The 19,564-nt window shown below is 42.7% G+C and overlaps 11 non-coding genes across 11 annotated transcripts; 1 reads left to right on the top strand and 10 right to left on the bottom strand.

Annotated features, from left to right (window-relative positions):
* Window positions 1-2,503: 2,503 nt before the first annotated feature.
* On the bottom strand, window positions 2,504-2,585 carry trnas-gcu (transfer RNA serine (anticodon GCU)). Its single transcript has one exon. It is a non-coding gene; the product is annotated as a tRNA-Ser (tRNA).
* Window positions 2,586-7,018: 4,433 nt separating this feature from the next.
* Window positions 7,019-7,100, bottom strand: trnas-gcu (transfer RNA serine (anticodon GCU)). Its single transcript has one exon. It is a non-coding gene; the product is annotated as a tRNA-Ser (tRNA).
* A 1,426-nt stretch (window positions 7,101-8,526) lies between these two features.
* trnas-gcu (transfer RNA serine (anticodon GCU)) lies at window positions 8,527-8,608 on the bottom strand. Its single transcript has one exon. It is a non-coding gene; the product is annotated as a tRNA-Ser (tRNA).
* Window positions 8,609-10,034: 1,426 nt separating this feature from the next.
* On the bottom strand, window positions 10,035-10,116 carry trnas-gcu (transfer RNA serine (anticodon GCU)). Its single transcript has one exon. It is a non-coding gene; the product is annotated as a tRNA-Ser (tRNA).
* A 923-nt stretch (window positions 10,117-11,039) lies between these two features.
* Window positions 11,040-11,112, top strand: trnaa-agc (transfer RNA alanine (anticodon AGC)). The gene has a single exon. It is a non-coding gene; the product is annotated as a tRNA-Ala (tRNA).
* Window positions 11,113-11,542: 430 nt separating this feature from the next.
* On the bottom strand, window positions 11,543-11,624 carry trnas-gcu (transfer RNA serine (anticodon GCU)). Its single transcript has one exon. It is a non-coding gene; the product is annotated as a tRNA-Ser (tRNA).
* A 1,428-nt stretch (window positions 11,625-13,052) lies between these two features.
* Window positions 13,053-13,134, bottom strand: trnas-gcu (transfer RNA serine (anticodon GCU)). The gene has a single exon. It is a non-coding gene; the product is annotated as a tRNA-Ser (tRNA).
* Window positions 13,135-14,550: 1,416 nt separating this feature from the next.
* trnas-gcu (transfer RNA serine (anticodon GCU)) lies at window positions 14,551-14,632 on the bottom strand. The gene has a single exon. It is a non-coding gene; the product is annotated as a tRNA-Ser (tRNA).
* A 1,416-nt stretch (window positions 14,633-16,048) lies between these two features.
* Window positions 16,049-16,130, bottom strand: trnas-gcu (transfer RNA serine (anticodon GCU)). The gene has a single exon. It is a non-coding gene; the product is annotated as a tRNA-Ser (tRNA).
* A 1,412-nt stretch (window positions 16,131-17,542) lies between these two features.
* trnas-gcu (transfer RNA serine (anticodon GCU)) lies at window positions 17,543-17,624 on the bottom strand. Its single transcript has one exon. It is a non-coding gene; the product is annotated as a tRNA-Ser (tRNA).
* Window positions 17,625-19,036: 1,412 nt separating this feature from the next.
* On the bottom strand, window positions 19,037-19,118 carry trnas-gcu (transfer RNA serine (anticodon GCU)). Its single transcript has one exon. It is a non-coding gene; the product is annotated as a tRNA-Ser (tRNA).
* Between the last annotated feature and the right edge of the window lie 446 nt (window positions 19,119-19,564).

The raw sequence follows: 19,564 nt of genomic DNA on the forward strand, positions 1-19,564 counted from the left end.
GTGTGTATAGCATTTCGCTATGGTGTGAGTCATTAGGGTTACACGCAATGTCAAGATATGCAAAGGGCCAGAGAGTGGAAATACCTGTAGCCTCCCACTAATAAGTTAAAACTGAAAGAGGATCTGGAAAGAGAAGTGACAGGTTTTCAAGAAACCACAGCAAGCCTATGCACACGTGTTTGCAGCCGATAAGTTTCATCTTAAGGTCAAAGACAATGGATGTCACTCACAAAGGGGAATGAAGGGTTCAATAGTGTAGAATGTGGGCATCGATCCCACTACCTCTCACATGCAAAGCGAGCACTCTACCATTTGAGCTAATACCCCTGTGTAAGATTATCTTCTGTGGCAAATCATGGCAACCTCTTCAGCGTGTATGTTGTTCTGTCCTGGACTGGATCACATTGCCTAGACAAATGAATGAAGTCTCTGATCACAGGCCCTCAGGGGAGACTGGACAAGTAAGTCATTTACAGAGAGCTCTGCGGATGGGGAATTAGCTCAAATGGTAGAGCGCTCGCTTAGCATGCGAGAAGTAGTGGGATCGATGCCCACATTCTCCAGGAAATTTGTAATATCTTGATTTTAGGCTGGTTGGGAAAGTTCTGTAATTCAGTTTGATATAGTCCCCTTCTAAAACAAGATGGGTTTCCTTGTTTTTATGCCATGGACTGATATTATACAGAAAAATGCAGTTCCATCCTTCCAGCATGGTTCAGAGAGTTATAGAGCCACCGCCAAGTAGGAAGGACATTTTTCTTGAGAGCACATGGTGGCGTATCACCATACTTAGACACTAACTAAATGCTCATATTTTCCCCAATAATATGTTTCTAATCTGTCATTTCAAGTTGGTGAGAGATTCAGAGCACCTGGTTAGGGTTTTTGTCAGTACACGTGAAGAGAATACAGCATTTGAGATAATAATCTCAAGCAGCAGAGTAAGCTGATTCAGTCAATTAGAGTAGAACTTTGTGTCTTGTAAACTTCACTGCGACAAGGATTGGATTCGAACCCACGCGTGCAGAGCACAATGGATTAGCAGTCCATCGCCTTGACCAGTCGGCCACCTCGTCCTATTCAGAGGTAAATTTATCTCCTAAAATTGAAACTTTTCCTGCTCTTAAGAGACATGTTACAATGGTGACAAGTGGCTGTGGACACAAGAAGAAGAAGAAAACTATTGCTGAAAAAACTGGATTTTAACCCATGCGTGCAGACCACAGTTGGTTATCATTTCTTTACTGGAGAACAATTTAGGGGACTACAGGACTCTAATTCATGTTTTCTGGTATTGTACCTGCGTACATAGGCAACTGGCCTTGCTTGTGTTTTTTTGAAGATGTTACACTGGTCGTCCAAGAGGCTTCTTTAGTTCTAAAAGACTTGTGGGAGGTTTCAGGTATGAAATCTCTCTAGGATCTTCACCTATACTCAGAGTTGGTGTTTAAACTTGCAGGTCGTTTAACCCCCCACCAAATGGTATTGTGTGGAGCTCCTTGGGTCAAGGTGTGTATAGCATTTCGCTATGGTGTGAGTCATTAGGGTTACACGCAATGTCAAGATATGCAAAGGGCCAGAGAGTGGAAATACCTGTAGCCTCCCACTAATAAGTTAAAACTGAAAGAGGATCTGGAAAGAGAAGTGACAGGTTTTCAAGAAACCACAGCAAGCCTATGCACACGTGTTTGCAGCCGATAAGTTTCATCTTAAGGTCAAAGACAATGGATGTCACTCACAAAGGGGAATGAAGGGTTCAATAGTGTAGAATGTGGGCATCGATCCCACTACCTCTCACATGCAAAGCGAGTGCTCTACCATTTGAGATAATCCCCCTGTGTAAGAATAGCTTCTGTGGCAAATCATGGCAACCTCTTCAGCGTGTATGTTGTTCTGTCCTGGACTGGATCACATTGCCTAGACAAATGAATGAAGTCTCTCATCACAGGCCCTCAGGGGAGACTGGACAAGTAAGTCATTTACAGAGAGCTCTGCGGATGGGGAATTAGCTCAAATGGTAGAGAGCTCGCTTAGCATGCGAGAAGTAGTGGGATCGATGCCCACATTCTCCAGGAAATTTGTAATATCTTGATTTTAGTCTGATTGGGAAAGTTCTGTAATTCAGTTTGATATAGTCCCCTTCTAAAACAAGATGGGTTTCCTTGTTTTTATGCCATGGACTGATATTATACAGAAAAATGCAGTTCCATCCTTCCAGCATGGTTCAGAGAGTTATAGAGCCACCGCCAAGTAGGAAGGACATTTTTCTTGAGAGCACATGGTGGCGTATCACCATACTTAGACACTAACTAAATGCTCATATTTTCCCCAATAATATGTTTCTAATCTGTCATTTCAAGTTGGTGAGAGATTCAGAGCACCTGGTTAGCGTTTTTGTCAGTACACGTGACGAGAATACAGAATTTGAGACAATAATCTCATGCAGCAGAGTAAGCTGATTCAGTCAATTAGAGTAGAACTTTGTGTCTTGTAAACTTCACTGCGACGAGGATGGGATTCGAACCCACGCGTGCAGAGCACAATGGATTAGCAGTCCATCGCCTTGACCACTCGGCCACCTCGTCCTATTCAGAGGTATCTCCTAAAATTGAAACTTTTCCTGCTCTTAAGAGACATGTTACAATGGTGACAAGTGGCTGTGGACACAAGAAGAAGAAGAAAACTATTGCTGAAAAAACTGGATTTTAACCCATGCGTGCAGACCACAGTTGGTTATCATTTCTTTACTGGAGAACAATTTAGGGGACTACAGGACTCTAATTTATGTTTTCTGGTATTGTACCTGCGTACATAGGCAACTGGCATTGCTTGTGTTTTTTTGAAGATGTTACACTGGTCGTCCAAGAGGCTTCTTTAGTTCTAAAAGACTTGTGGGAGGTTTCAGGTATGAAATCTCTCTAGGATCTTCACCTATACTCAGAGTTGGTGTTTAAACTTGCAGGTCGTTTAACCCCCCACCAAATGGTATTGTGTGGAGCTCCTTGGGTCAAGGTGTGTATAGCATTTCGCTATGGTGTGAGTCATCAGGGTTACTCGCAATGTCAAGATATGCAAAGGGCCAGAGAGTGGAAATACCTGTAGCCTCCCACTAAAAAGTTAAAACTGAAAGAGGATCTGGAAAGAGAAGTGACAGGTTTTCAAGAAACAACAGCAAGCCTTTTCACACGTGGCTGCAGCCGATAAGTTTCATCTTAAGGTCGAAGACAATGGATGTCACTCACAAAGGGGAATGGTTCAATAGTTGAGAATGTGGGCATCGATCCCACTACCTCTCACATGCAAAGCGAGCACTCTACCATTTGAGCTAATACCCCTGTGTAAGATTATCTTCTGTGGCAAATCATGGCAACCTCTTCAGCGTGTATGTTGTTCTGTCCTGGACTGGATCACATTGCCTAGACAAATGAATGAAGTCTCTGATCACAGGCCCTCAGGGGAGACTGGACAAGTAAGTCATTTACAGAGAGCTCTGCGGATGGGGAATTAGCTGAAATGGTAGAGCGCTCGCTTAGCATGCGAGAAGTAGTGGGATCGATGCCCACATTCTCCAGGAAATTTGTAATATCTTGATTTTAGGCTGGTTGGGAAAGTTCTGTAATTCAGTTTGATATAGTCCCCTTCTAAAACAAGATGGGTTTCCTTGTTTTTATGCCATGGACTGATATTATACAGAAAAATGCAGTTCCATCCTTCCAGCATGGTTCAGAGAGTTATAGAGCCACCGCCAAGTAGGAAGGACATTTTTCTTGAGAGCACATGGTGGCGTATCACCATACTTAGACACTAACTAAATGCTCATATTTTCCCCAATAATATGTTTCTAATCTGTCATTTCAAGTTGGTGAGAGATTCAGAGCACCTGGTTAGGGTTTTTGTCAGTACACGTGAAGAGAATACAGCATTTGAGATAATAATCTCAAGCAGCAGAGTAAGCTGATTCAGTCAATTAGAGTAGAACTTTGTGTCTTGTAAACTTCACTGCGACAAGGATTGGATTCGAACCCACGCGTGCAGAGCACAATGGATTAGCAGTCCATCGCCTTGACCACTCGGCCACCTCGTCCTATTCAGAGGTAAATTTATCTCCTAAAATTGAAACTTTTCCTGCTCTTAAGAGACATGTTACAATGGTGACAAGTGGCTGTGGACACAAGAAGAAGAAGAAAACTATTGCTGAAAAAAGTGGATTTTAACCCATGCGTGCAGACCACAGTTGGTTATCATTTCTTTACTGGAGAACAATTTAGGGGACTACAGGACTCTAATTTATGTTTTTTGGTATTGTACCTGCGTACATAGGCAACTGGCCTTGCTTGTGTTTTTTTGAAGATGTTACACTGGTCGTCCAAGAGGCTTCTTTAGTTCTAAAAGACTTGTGGGAGGTTTCAGGTATGAAATCTCTCTAGGATCTTCACCTATACTCAGAGTTGGTGTTTAAACTTGCAGGTCGTTTAACCCCCCACCAAATGGTTTTGTGTGGAGCTCCTTGGGTCAAGGTGTGTATAGCATTTCGCTATGGTGTGAGTCATTAGGGTTACACGCAATGTCAAGATATGCAAAGGGCCAGAGAGTGGAAATACCTTTAGCCTCCCACTAATAAGTTAAAACTGAAAGAGGATCTGGAAAGAGAAGTGACAGGTTTTCAAGAAACCACAGCAAGCCTATGCACACGTGTTTGCAGCCGATAAGTTTCATCTTAAGGTCAAAGACAATGGATGTCACTCACAAAGGGGAATGAAGGGTTCAATAGTGTAGAATGTGGGCATCGATCCCACTACCTCTCACATGCAAAGCGAGTGCTCTACCATTTGAGATAATCCCCCTGTGTAAGAATAGCTTCTGTGGCAAATCATGGCAACCTCTTCAGCGTGTATGTTGTTCTGTCCTGGACTGGATCACATTGCCTAGACAAATGAATGAAGTCTCTCATCACAGGCCCTCAGGGGAGACTGGACAAGTAAGTCATTTACAGAGAGCTCTGCGGATGGGGAATTAGCTCAAATGGTAGAGCGCTCGCTTAGCATGCGAGAAGTAGTGGGATCGATGCCCACATTCTCCAGGAAATTTGTAATATCTTGATTTTAGTCTGATTGGGAAAGTTCTGTAATTCAGTTTGATATAGTCCCCTTCTAAAACAAGATGGGTTTCCTTGTTTTTATGCCATGGACTGATATTATACAGAAAAATGCAGTTCCATCCTTGCAGCATGGTTCAGAGAGTTATAGAGCCAGCGCCAAGTAGGAAGGACATTTTTCTTGAGAGCACATGGTGGCGTATCACCATACTTAGACACTAACTAAATGCTCATATTTTCCCCAATAATATGTTTCTAATCTGTCATTTCAAGTTGGTGATAGATTCAGAGCACCTGGTTAGCGTTTTTGTCAGTACACGTGACAATATACAGCATTTGAGATAATAATCTCAAGCAGCAGAGTAAGCTGATTCAGTCAATTAGAGTAGAACTTTGTGTCTTGTAAACTTCACTGCGACAAGGATGGGATTCGAACCCACGCGTGCAGAGCACAATGGATTAGCAGTCCATCGCCTTGACCAGTCGGCCACCTCGTCTTATTCAGAGGTAAATTTATCTCCTAAAATTGAAACTTTTCCTGCTCTTAAGAGACATGTTACAATGGTGACAAGTGGCTGTGGACACAAGAAGAAGAAGAAAACTATTGCTGAAAAAACTGGATTTTAACCCATGCGTGCAGACCACAGTTGGTTATCATTTCTTTACTGGAGAACAATTTAGGGGACTACAGGACTCTAATTTATGTTTTCTGGTATTGTACCTGCGTACATAGGCAACTGGCCTTGCTTGTGTTTTTTTGAAGATGTTACACTGGTCGTCCAAGAGGCTTCTTTAGTTCTAAAAGACTTGTGGGAGGTTTCAGGTATGAAATCTCTCTAGGATCTTCACCTATACTCAGAGCTGGTGTTTAAACTTGCAGGTTGTTTAACCCCCCACCAAATGGTATTGTGTGGAGCTCCTTGGGTCAAGGTGTGTATAGCATTTCGCTATGGTGTGAGTCATTAGGGTTACACGCAATGTCAAGATATGCAAAGGGCCAGAGAGTGGAAATACCTGTAGCCTCCCACTAATAAGTTAAAACTGAAAGAGGATCTGGAAAGAGAAGTGACAGGTTTTCAAGAAACCACAGCAAGCCTATGCACACGTGTTTGCAGCCGATAAGTTTCATCTTAAGGTCAAAGACAATGGATGTCACTCACAAAGGGGAATGAAGGGTTCAATAGTGTAGAATGTGGGCATCGATCCCACTACCTCTCACATGCAAAGCGAGTGCTCTACCATTTGAGATAATCCCCCTGTGTAAGAATAGCTTCTGTGGCAAATCATGGCAACCTCTTCAGCGTGTATGTTGTTCTGTCCTGGACTGGATCACATTGCCTAGACAAATGAATGAAGTCTCTCATCACAGGCCCTCAGGGGAGACTGGACAAGTAAGTCATTTACAGAGAGATCTGCGGATGGGGAATTAGCTCAAATGGTAGAGCGCTCGCTTAGCATGCGAGAAGTAGTGGGATCGATGCCCACATTCTCCAGGAAATTTGTAATATCTTGATTTTAGTCTGATTGGGAAAGTTCTGTAATTCAGTTTGATATAGTCCCCTTCTAAAACAAGATGGGTTTCCTTGTTTTTATGCCATGGACTGATATTATACAGAAAAATGCAGTTCCATCCTTGCAGCATGGTTCAGAGAGTTATAGAGCCAGCGCCAAGTAGGAAGGACATTTTTCTTGAGAGCACATGGTGGCGTATCACCATACTTAGACACTAACTAAATGCTCATATTTTCCCCAATAATATGTTCCTAATCTGTCATTTCAAGTTGGTGAGAGATTCAGAGCACCTGGTTAGCGTTTTTGTCAGTACACGTGACAATATACAGCATTTGAGATAATAATCTCAAGCAGCAGAGTAAGCTGATTCAGTCAATTAGAGTAGAACTTTGTGTCTTGTAAACTTCACTGCGACAAGGATGGGATTCGAACCCACGCGTGCAGAGCACAATGGATTAGCAGTCCATCGCCTTGACCACTCGGCCACCTCGTCTTATTCAGAGGTAAATTTATCTCCTAAAATTGAAACTTTTCCTGCTCTTAAGAGACATGTTACAATGGTGACAAGTGGCTGTGGACACAAGAAGAAGAAGAAAACTATTGCTGAAAAAACTGGATTTTAACCCATGCGTGCAGACCACAGTTGGTTATCATTTCTTTACTGGAGAACAATTTAGGGGACTACAGGACTCTAATTTATGTTTTCTGGTATTGTACCTGCGTACATAGGCAACTGGCCTTGCTTGTGTTTTTTTGAAGATGTTACACTGGTCGTCCAAGAGGCTTCTTTAGTTCTAAAAGACTTGTGGGAGGTTTCAGGTATGAAATCTCTCTAGGATCTTCACCTATACTCAGAGCTGGTGTTTAAACTTGCAGGTTGTTTAACCCCCCACCAAATGGTATTGTGTGGAGCTCCTTGGGTCAAGGTGTGTATAGCATTTCGCTATGGTGTGAGTCATTAGGGTTACACGCAATGTCAAGATATGCAAAGGGCCAGAGAGTGGAAATACCTGTAGCCTCCCACTAATAAGTTAAAACTGAAAGAGGATCTGGAAAGAGAAGTGACAGGTTTTCAAGAAACCACAGCAAGCCTATGCACACGTGTTTGCAGCCGATAAGTTTCATCTTAAGGTCAAAGACAATGGATGTCACTCACAAAGGGGAATGAAGGGTTCAATAGTGTAGAATGTGGGCATCGATCCCACTACCTCTCACATGCAAAGCGAGTGCTCTACCATTTGAGATAATCCCCCTGTGTAAGAATAGCTTCTGTGGCAAATCATGGCAACCTCTTCAGCGTGTATGTTGTTCTGTCCTGGACTGGATCACATTGCCTAGACAAATGAATGAAGTCTCTCATCACAGGCCCTCAGGGGAGACTGGACAAGTAAGTCATTTACAGAGAGCTCTGCGGATGGGGAATTAGCTCAAATGGTAGAGCGCTCGCTTAGCATGCGAGAAGTAGTGGGATCGATGCCCACATTCTCCAGGAAATTTGTAATATCTTGATTTTAGTCTGATTGGGAAAGTTCTGTAATTCAGTTTGATATAGTCCCCTTCTAAAACAAGATGGGTTTCCTTGTTTTTATGCCATGGACTGATATTATACAGAAAAATGCAGTTCCATCCTTGCAGCATGGTTCAGAGAGTTATAGAGCCAGCGCCAAGTAGGAAGGACATTTTTCTTGAGAGCACATGGTGGCGTATCACCATACTTAGACACTAACTAAATGCTCATATTTTCCCCAATAATATGTTTCTAATCTGTCATTTCAAGTTGGTGAGAGATTCAGAGCACCTGGTTAGCGTTTTTGTCAGTACACGTGACAATATACAGCATTTGAGATAATAATCTCAAGCAGCAGAGTAAGCTGATTCAGTCAATTAGAGTAGAACTTTGTGTCTTGTAAACTTCACTGCGACAAGGATGGGATTCGAACCCACGCGTGCAGAGCACAATGGATTAGCAGTCCATCGCCTTGACCACTCGGCCACCTCGTCTTATTCAGAGGTAAATTTATCTCCTAAAATTGAAACTTTTCCTGCTCTTAAGAGACATGTTACAATGGTGACAAGTGGCTGTGGACACAAGAAGAAGAAGAAAACTATTGCTGAAAAAACTGGATTTTAACCCATGCGTGCAGACCACAGTTGGTTATCATTTCTTTACTGGAGAACAATTTAGGGGACTACAGGACTCTAATTTATGTTTTCTGGTATTGTACCTGCGTACATAGGCAACTGGCCTTGCTTGTGTTTTTTTGAAGATGTTACACTGGTCGTCCAAGAGGCTTCTTTAGTTCTAAAAGACTTGTGGGAGGTTTCAGGTATGAAATCTCTCTAGGATCTTCACCTATACTCAGAGCTGGTGTTTAAACTTGCAGGTTGTTTAACCCCCCACCAAATGGTATTGTGTGGAGCTCCTTGGGTCAAGGTGTGTATAGCATTTCGCTATGGTGTGAGTCATTAGGGTTACACGCAATGTCAAGATATGCAAAGGGCCAGAGAGTGGAAATACCTGTAGCCTCCCACTAATAAGTTAAAACTGAAAGAGGATCTGGAAAGAGAAGTGACAGGTTTTCAAGAAACCACAGCAAGCCTATGCACACGTGTTTGCAGCCGATAAGTTTCATCTTAAGGTCAAAGACAATGGATGTCACTCACAAAGGGGAATGAAGGGTTCAATAGTGTAGAATGTGGGCATCGATCCCACTACCTCTCACATGCAAAGCGAGTGCTCTACCATTTGAGATAATCCCCCTGTGTAAGAATAGCTTCTGTGGCAAATCATGGCAACCTCTTCAGCGTGTATGTTGTTCTGTCCTGGACTGGATCACATTGCCTAGACAAATGAATGAAGTCTCTGATCACAGGCCCTCAGGGGAGACTGGACAAGTAAGTCATTTACAGAGAGCGCTGCGGATGGGGAATTAGCTCAAATGGTAGAGCGCTCGCTTAGCATGCGAGAAGTAGTGGGATCGATGCCCACATTCTCCAGGAAATTTGTAATATCTTGATTTTAGTCTGATTGGGAAAGTTCTGTAATTCAGTTTGATATAGTCCCCTTCTAAAACAAGATGGGTTTCCTTGTTTTTATGCCATGGACTGATATTATACAGAAAAATGCAGTTCCATCCTTGCAGCATGGTTCAGAGAGTTATAGAGCCAGCGCCAAGTAGGAAGGACATTTTTCTTGAGAGCACATGGTGGCGTATCACCATACTTAGACACTAACTAAATGCTCATATTTTCCCCAATAATATGTTTCTAATCTGTCATTTCAAGTTGGTGAGAGATTCAGAGCACCTGGTTAGCGTTTTTGTCAGTACACGTGACAATATACAGCATTTGAGATAATAATCTCAAGCAGCAGAGTAAGCTGATTCAGTCAATTAGAGTAGAACTTTGTGTCTTGTAAACTTCACTGCGACAAGGATGGGATTCGAACCCACGCGTGCAGAGCACAATGGATTAGCAGTCCATCGCCTTGACCACTCGGCCACCTCGTCTTATTCAGAGGTAAATTTATCTCCTAAAATTGAAACTTTTCCTGCTCTTAAGAGACATGTTACAATGGTGACAAGTGGCTGTGGACACAAGAAGAAGAAGAAAACTATTGCTGAAAAAACTGGATTTTAACCCATGCGTGCAGACCACAGTTGGTTATCATTTCTTTACTGGAGAACAATTTAGGGGACTACAGGACTCTAATTTATGTTTTCTGGTATTGTACCTGCGTACATAGGCAACTGGCCTTGCTTGTGTTTTTTTGAAGATGTTACACTGGTCGTCCAAGAGGCTTCTTTAGTTCTAAAAGACTTGTGGGAGGTTTCAGGTATGAAATCTCTCTAGGATCTTCACCTATACTCAGAGCTGGTGTTTAAACTTGCAGGTTGTTTAACCCCCCACCAAATGGTATTGTGTGGAGCTCCTTGGGTCAAGGTGTGTATAGCATTTCGCTATGGTGTGAGTCATTAGGGTTACACGCAATGTCAAGATATGCAAAGGGCCAGAGAGTGGAAATACCTGTAGCCTCCCACTAATAAGTTAAAACTGAAAGAGGATCTGGAAAGAGAAGTGACAGGTTTTCAAGAAACCACAGCAAGCCTATGCACACGTGTTTGCAGCCGATAAGTTTCATCTTAAGGTCAAAGACAATGGATGTCACTCACAAAGGGGAATGAAGGGTTCAATAGTGTAGAATGTGGGCATCGATCCCACTACCTCTCACATGCAAAGCGAGTGCTCTACCATTTGAGATAATCCCCCTGTGTAAGAATAGCTTCTGTGGCAAATCATGGCAACCTCTTCAGCGTGTATGTTGTTCTGTCCTGGACTGGATCACATTGCCTAGACAAATGAATGAAGTCTCTGATCACAGGCCCTCAGGGGAGACTGGACAAGTAAGTCATTTACAGAGAGCGCTGCGGATGGGGAATTAGCTCAAATGGTAGAGCGCTCGCTTAGCATGCGAGAAGTAGTGGGATCGATACCCACATTCTCCAGGAAATTTGTAATATCTTGATTTTAGTCTGATTGGGAAAGTTCTGTAATTCAGTTTGATATAGTCCCCTTCTAAAACAAGATGGGTTTCCTTGTTTTTATGCCATGGACTGATATTATACAGAAAAATGCAGTTCCATCCTTGCAGCATGGTTCAGAGAGTTATAGAGCCAGCGCCAAGTAGGAAGGACATTTTTCTTGAGAGCACATGGTGGCGTATCACCATACTTAGACACTAACTAAATGCTCATATTTTCCCCAATAATATGTTTCTAATCTGTCATTTCAAGTTGGTGAGAGATTCAGAGCACCTGGTTAGCGTTTTTGTCAGTACACGTGACAATATACAGCATTTGAGATAATAATCTCAAGCAGCAGAGTAAGCTGATTCAGTCAATTAGAGTAGAACTTTGTGTCTTGTAAACTTCACTGCGACAAGGATGGGATTCGAACCCACGCGTGCAGAGCACAATGGATTAGCAGTCCATCGCCTTGACCACTCGGCCACCTCGTCCTATTCAGAGGTAAATTTATCTCCTAAAATTGAAACTTTTCCTGCTCTTAAGAGACATGTTACAATGGTGACAAGTGGCTGTGGACACAAGAAGAAGAAGAAAACTATTGCTGAAAAAACTGGATTTTAACCCATGCGTGCAGACCACAGTTGGTTATCATTTCTTTACTGGAGAACAATTTAGGGGACTACAGGACTCTAATTTATGTTTTCTGGTATTGTACCTGCGTACATAGGCAACTGGCCTTGCTTGTGTTTTTTTGAAGATGTTACACTGGTCGTCCAAGAGGCTTCTTTAGTTCTAAAAGACTTGTGGGAGGTTTCAGGTATGAAATCTCTCTAGGATCTTCACCTATACTCAGAGTTGGTGTTTAAACTTGCAGGTCGTTTAACCCCCCACCAAATGGTATTGTGTGGAGCTCCTTGGGTCAAGGTGTGTATAGCATTTCGCTATGGTGTGAGTCATTAGGGTTACACGCAATGTCAAGATATGCAAAGGGCCAGAGAGTGGAAATACCTGTAGCCTCCCACTAATAAGTTAAAACTGAAAGAGGATCTGGAAAGAGAAGTGACAGGTTTTCAAGAAACCACAGCAAGCCTATGCACACGTGTTTGCATCCGATAAGTTTCATCTTAAGGTCGAAGACAATGGATTGTCACTCACAAAGGGGAATTAAGGGTTCAATAGTGGAGAATGTGGGCATCGATCCCACTACCTCTCACATGCAAAGCGAGTGCTCTACCATTTGAGCTAATCCCCCTGTGTAAGAATAGTTTCTGTGGCAAATCATGGCAACCTCTTCAGCGTGTATGTTGTTCTGTCCTGGACTGGATCACATTGCCTAGACAAAGGAATGAAGTCTCTGATCACAGGCCCTCAGGGAAGACTGGACAAGTAAGTCATTTACAGAGAGCTTTGCAGATGGGGAATTAGCTCAAATGGTAGAGCGCTTGCTTAGCATGCGAGAAGTAGTGGGATCGATGCCCACATTCTCCAGGAAATTTGTAATATCTTGATTTTAGGCTGGTTGGGAAAGTTCTGTAATTCAGTTTGATATAGTCCCCTTCTAAAACAAGATGGGTTTCCTTGTTTTTATGCCATGGACTGATATTATACAGAAAAATGCAGTTCCAACCTTCCAGCATGGTTCAGAGAGTTATAGAGCCACCGCCAAGTAGGAAGGACATTTTTCTTGAGAGCACATGGTGGCGTATCACCATACTTAGACACTAACTAAATGCTCATATTTTCCCCAATAATATGTTTCTAATCTGTCATTTCAAGTTGGTGAGAGATTCAGAGCACCTGGTTAGCGTTTTTGTCAGTACACGTGACGAGAATACAGAATTTGAGACAATAATCTCATGCAGCAGAGTAAGCTGATTCAGTCAATCAGAGTAGAACTTCGTGTCTTGTAAACTTCACTGCGACGAGGATGGGATTCGAACCCACGCGTGCAGAGCACAATGGATTAGCAGTCCATCGCCTTGACCACTCGGCCACCTCGTCCTATTCAAATGTATCTCCTAAAATTCAAACTTTTCCTGCTCTTAAGAGACATGTTACAATGGTGACAAGTGGCTGTGGACACAAGAAGAAGAAGAAAACTATTGCTGAAAAAACTGGATTTTAACCCATGCGTGCAGACCACAGTTGGTTATCATTTCTTTACTGGAGAACAATTTAGGGGACTACATGACTCTAACTTATGTTTTCTGGTATTGTACCTGCATACATAGGCAACTGGCCTTGCTTGTGTTTTTTTGAAGATGTTACACTGGTCGTCCAAGAGGCTTCTTTAGTTCTAAAAGACTTGTGGGAGGTTTCAGGTATGACATCTCTCTAGGATCTTCACCTATACTCAGAGTTGGTGTTTAAACTTGCAGGTCGTTTAACCCCCCACCAAATGGTATTGTGTGGAGCTCCTTGGGTCAAGGTGTGTATAGCATTTCGCTATGGTGTGAGTCATCAGGGTTACACGCAATGTCAAGATATGCAAAGGGCCAGAGAGTGGAAATACCTGTAGCCTCCCACTAAAAAGTTAACACAGAAAGAGGATCTGGAAAGAGAAGTGACAGGTTTTCAAGAAACAACAGCAAGCCTATTCACACGTGGCTGCAGCCGATAAGTTTCATCTTAAGGTCGAAGACAATGGATGTCACTCACAAAGGGGAATGGTTCAATAGTGGAGAATGTGGGCATCGATCCCACTACCTCTCACATGCAAAGGGAGCACTCTACCATTTGAGCTAATACCCCTGTGTAAGATTATCTTCTGTGGCAAATCATGGCAACCTCTTCAGCGTGTATGTTGTTCTGTCCTGGACTGGATCACATTGCCTAGACAAATGAATGAAGTCTCTGATCACAGGCCCTCAGGGGAGACTGGACAATTAAGTAATTTACAGAGAGCGCTGCGGATGGGGAATTAGCTCAAATGGTAGAGCGCTCGCTTAGCATGCGAGAAGTAGTGGGCTCGATGCCCACATTCTCCAGGAAATTTGTAATATCTTCATTTTAGTCTGGTTGGGAAAGTTCTGTAATTCAGTTTGATATAGTCCCCTTCTAAAACAAGATGGGTTTCCTTGTTTTTATGCCATGGACTGATATTATACAGAAAAATGCAGTTCCATCCTTCCCGCATGGTTCAGAGAGTTATAGAGCCAGCGCTAAGTAGGAAGGACATTTTTCTTGAGAGCACATGGTGGCGTATCACCATACTTAGACACTAACTAAATGCTCATATTTTCCCCAATAATATGTTTCTAATCTGTCATTTCAAGTTGGTGAGAGATTCAGAGCACCTGGTTAGCGTTTTTGTCAGTACACGTGACAATATACAGCATTTGAGATAATAATCTCAAGCAGCAGAGTAAGCTGATTCAGTCAATTAGAGTAGAACTTTGTGTCTTGTAAACTTCACTGCGACAAGGATGGGATTCGAACCCACGCGTGCAGAGCACAATGGATTAGCAGTCCATCGCCTTGACCACTCGGCCACCTCGTCCTATTCAAATGTATCTCCTAAAATTCAAACTTTTCCTGCTCTTAAGAGACATGTTACAATGGTGACAAGTGGCTGTGGACACAAGAAGAAGAAGAAAACTATTGCTGAAAAAACTGGATTTTAACCCATGCGTGCAGACCACAGTTGGTTATCATTTCTTTACTGGAGAACAATTTAGGGGACTACATGACTCTAACTTATGTTTTCTGGTATTGTACCTGCATACATAGGCAACTGGCCTTGCTTGTGTTTTTTTGAAGATGTTACACTGGTCGTCCAAGAGGCTTCTTTAGTTCTAAAAGACTTGTGGGAGGTTTCAGGTATGACATCTCTCTAGGATCTTCACCTATACTCAGAGTTGGTGTTTAAACTTGCAGGTCGTTTAACCCCCCACCAAATGGTATTGTGTGGAGCTCCTTGGGTCAAGGTGTGTATAGCATTTCGCTATGGTGTGAGTCATCAGGGTTACACGCAATGTCAAGATATGCAAAGGGCCAGAGAGTGGAAATACCTGTAGCCTCCCACTAAAAAGTTAAAACAGAAAGAGGATCTGGAAAGAGAAGTGACAGGTTTTCAAGAAACAACAGCAAGCCTATTCACACGTGGCTGCAGCCGATAAGTTTCATCTTAAGGTCGAAGACAATGGATGTCACTCACAAAGGGGAATGGTTCAATAGTGGAGAATGTGGGCATCGATCCCACTACCTCTCACATGCAAAGGGAGCACTCTACCATTTGAGCTAATACCCCTGTGTAAGATTATCTTCTGTGGCAAATCATGGCAACCTCTTCAGCGTGTATGTTGTTCTGTCCTGGACTGGATCACATTGCCTAGACAAATGAATGAAGTCTCTGATCACAGGCCCTCAGGGGAGACTGGACAAGTAAGTAATTTACAGAGAGCGCTGCGGATGGGGAATTAGCTCAAATGGTAGAGCGCTCGCTTAGCATGCGAGAAGTAGTGGGATCGATGCCCACATTCTCCAGGAAATTTGTAATATCTTCATTTTAGTCTGGTTGGGAAAGTTCTGTAATTCAGTTTGATATAGTCCCCTTCTAAAACAAGATGGGTTTCCTTGTTTTTATGCCATGGACTGATATTATACAGAAAAATGCAGTTCCATCCTTCCCGCATGGTTCAGAGAGTTATAGAGCCAGCGCTAAGTAGGAAGGACATTTTTCTTGAGAGCACATGGTGGCGTATCACCATACTTAGACACTAACTAAATGCTCATATTTTCCCCAATAATATGTTTCTAATCTGTCATTTCAAGTTGGTGAGAGATTCAGAGCACCTGGTTAGCGTTTTTGTCAGTACACGTGACAATATACAGCATTTGAGATAATAATCTCAAGCAGCAGAGTAAGCTGATTCAGTCAATTAGAGTAGAACTTTGTGTCTTGTAAACTTCACTGCGACAAGGATGGGATTCGAACCCACGCGTGCAGAGCACAATGGATTAGCAGTCCATCGCCTTGACCACTCGGCCACCTCGTCCTATTCAAATGTATCTCCTAAAATTCAAACTTTTCCTGCTCTTAAGAGACATGTTACAATGGTGACAAGTGGCTGTGGACACAAGAAGAAGAAGAAAACTATTGCTGAAAAAACTGGATTTTAACCCATGCGTGCAGACCACAGTTGGTTATCATTTCTTTACTGGAGAACAATTTAGGGGACTACAGGACTCTAATTTATGTTTTCTGGTATTGTACCTGCGTACATAGGCAACTGGCCTTGCTTGTGTTTTTTTGAAGATGTTACACTGGTCGTCCAAGAGGCTTCTTTAGTTCTAAAAGACTTGTGGGAGGTTTCAGGTATGAAATCTCTCTAGGATCTTCACCTATACTCAGAGCTGGTGTTTAAACTTGCAGGTTGTTTAACCCCCCACTAAATGGTATTGTGTGGAGCTCCTTGGGTCAAGGTGTGTATAGCATTTCGCTATGGTGTGAGTCATTAGGGTTACACGCAATGTCAAGATATGCAAAGGGCCAGAGAGTGGAAATACCTGTAGCCTCCCACTAATAAGTTAAAACTGAAAGAGGATCTGGAAAGAGAAGTGACAGGTTTTCAAAAAAACCACAGCAAGCCTATGCAGACGTGTTGGCAGCCGATAAGTTTCATCTTAGGGTAGAAGACAATGGATGTCACTCACAAAGGGTTCAATAGTGGAGAATGTGGGCATCGATCCCAATACTTCTCACATGCAAAGCGAGCGCTCTACCATTTGAGCTAATCCCCCTGTGTAAGATCAGCTTCTGTGGCAAATCATGGCAATCTCTTCAGCGTGTATGTTGTTCTGTCCTAGACTGGATCACATTGCCTAGACAAATGAATGAAGTCTCTGATCACAGGCCCTCAGGGGAGACTGGACAAGTAAGTCATTTACAGAGAGCTCTGCGGATGGGGAATTAGCTCAAATGGTAGAGCGCTCGCTTAGCATGCGAGAAGTAGTGGGATCGATGCCCACATTCTCCAGGAAATTTGTAATATCTTGATTTTAGGCTGGTTGGGAAAGTTCTGTAATTCAGTTTGATATAGTCCCCTTCTAAAACAAGATGGGTTTCCTTGTTTTTATGCCATGGACTGATATTATACAGAAAAATGCAGTTCCATCCTTCCAGCATGGTTCAGAGAGTTATAGAGCCACCGCCAAGTAGGAAGGACATTTTTCTTGAGAGCACATGGTGGCGTATCACCATACTTAGACACTAACTAAATGCTCATATTTTCCCCAATAATATGTTTCTAATCTGTCATTTCAAGTTGGTGAGAGATTCAGAGCAACTGGTTAACATTTTTGTCAGAAAACGTGACGAGAATACAGCATTTGAGATAATAATCTCAAGCAGCAGAGTAAGCTGATTCAGTCAATTAGAGTAGAACTTTGTGTCTTGTAAACTTCACTGCGACAAGGATGGGATTCGAACCCACGCGTGCAGAGCACAATGGATTAGCAGTCCATCGCCTTGACCACTCGGCCACCTCGTCCTATTCAAATGTATCTCCTAAAATTCAAACTTTTCCTGCTCTTAAGAGACATGTTACAATGGTGACAAGTGGCTGTGGACACAAGAAGAAGAAGAAAACTATTGCTGAAAAAACTGGATTTTAACCCATGCGTGCAGACCACAGTTGGTTATCATTTCTTTACTGGAGAACAATTTAGGGGACTACAGGACTCTAATTTATGTTTTCTGGTATTGTACCTGCGTACATAGGCAACTGGCCTTGCTTGTGTTTTTTTGAAGATGTTACACTGGTCGTCCAAGAGGCTTCTTTAGTTCTAAAAGACTTGTGGGAGGTTTCAGGTATGAAATCTCTCTAGGATCTTCACCTATACTCAGAGTTGGTGTTTAAACTTGCAGGTCGTTTAACCCCCCACTAAATGGTATTGTGTGGAGCTCCTTGGGTCAAGGTGTGTATAGCATTTCGCTATGGTGTGAGTCATTAGGGTTACACGCAATGTCAAGATATGCAAAGGGCCAGAGAGTGGAAATACCTGTAGCCTCCCACTAATAAGTTAAAACTGAAAGAGGATCTGGAAAGAGAAGTGACAGGTTTTCAAAAAAACCACAGCAAGCCTATGCAGACGTGTTGGCAGCCGATAAGTTTCATCTTAGGGTAGAAGACAATGGATGTCACTCACAAAGGGTTCAATAGTGGAGAATGTGGGCATCGATCCCAATACTTCTCACATGCAAAGCGAGCGCTCTACCATTTGAGCTAATCCCCCTGTGTAAGATCAGCTTCTGTGGCAAATCATGGCAATCTCTTCAGCGTGTATGTTGTTCTGTCCTAGACTGGATCACATTGCCTAGACAAATGAATGAAGTCTCTGATCACAGGCCCTCAGGGGAGACTGGACAAGTAAGTCATTTACAGAGAGCTCTGCGGATGGGGAATTAGCTCAAATGGTAGAGCGCTCGCTTAGCATGCGAGAAGTAGTGGGATCGATGCCCACATTCTCCAGGAAATTTGTAATATCTTGATTTTAGGCTGGTTGGGAAAGTTCTGTAATTCAGTTTGATATAGTCCCCTTCTAAAACAAGATGGGTTTCCTTGTTTTTATGCCATGGACTGATATTATACAGAAAAATGCAGTTCCATCCTTCCAGCATGGTTCAGAGAGTTATAGAGCCACCGCCAAGTAGGAAGGACATTTTTCTTGAGAGCACATGGTGGCGTATCACCATACTTAGACACTAACTAAATGCTCATATTTTCCCCAATAATATGTTTCTAATCTGTCATTTCAAGTTGGTGAGAGATTCAGAGCAACTGGTTAACATTTTTGTCAGAAAACGTGACGAGAATACAGCATTTGAGATAATAATCTCAAGCAGCAGAGTAAGCTGATTCAGTCAATTAGAGTAGAACTTTGTGTCTTGTAAACTTCACTGCGACGAGGATGGGATTCGAACCCACGCGTGCAGAGCACAATGGATTAGCAGTCCATCGCCTTGACCACTCGGCCACCTCGTCCTATTCAGAGGTAAATTTATCTCCTAAAATACAAACTTTTCCTGCTCTTAAAAGACATGTAACAATGGTGACAAGTGGCTGTGGACACAAGAAGACGAAGAAAACTATTGCTGAAAAAACAGGATTTTAACCCATGCGTGCAGACCACAGTTGGTTATCATTTCTTTACTGGAGAACAATTTGGGGGACTACAGGACTCTAACTTATGTTTTCTGGTATTGTACCTGCATACATAGGCAACTGGCCTTGCTTGTGTTTTTTTGAAGATGTTACACTGGTCGTCCAAGAGGCTTCTTTAGTTCTAAAAGACTTGTGGGAGGTTTCAGTTATGAAATCTCTCTAGGATCTTCACCTATACTCAGAGTTGGTGTTTAAACTTGCAGGTCGTTTAACCCCCCACCAAATGGTATTGTGTGGAGCTCCTTGGGTCAAGGTGTGTATAGCAT

The sequence above is a fragment of the Platichthys flesus genome, chromosome 16 (genome assembly GCF_949316205.1).
Source record: "Platichthys flesus chromosome 16, fPlaFle2.1, whole genome shotgun sequence".
Classification (NCBI taxonomy): domain Eukaryota; kingdom Metazoa; phylum Chordata; class Actinopteri; order Pleuronectiformes; family Pleuronectidae; genus Platichthys; species Platichthys flesus.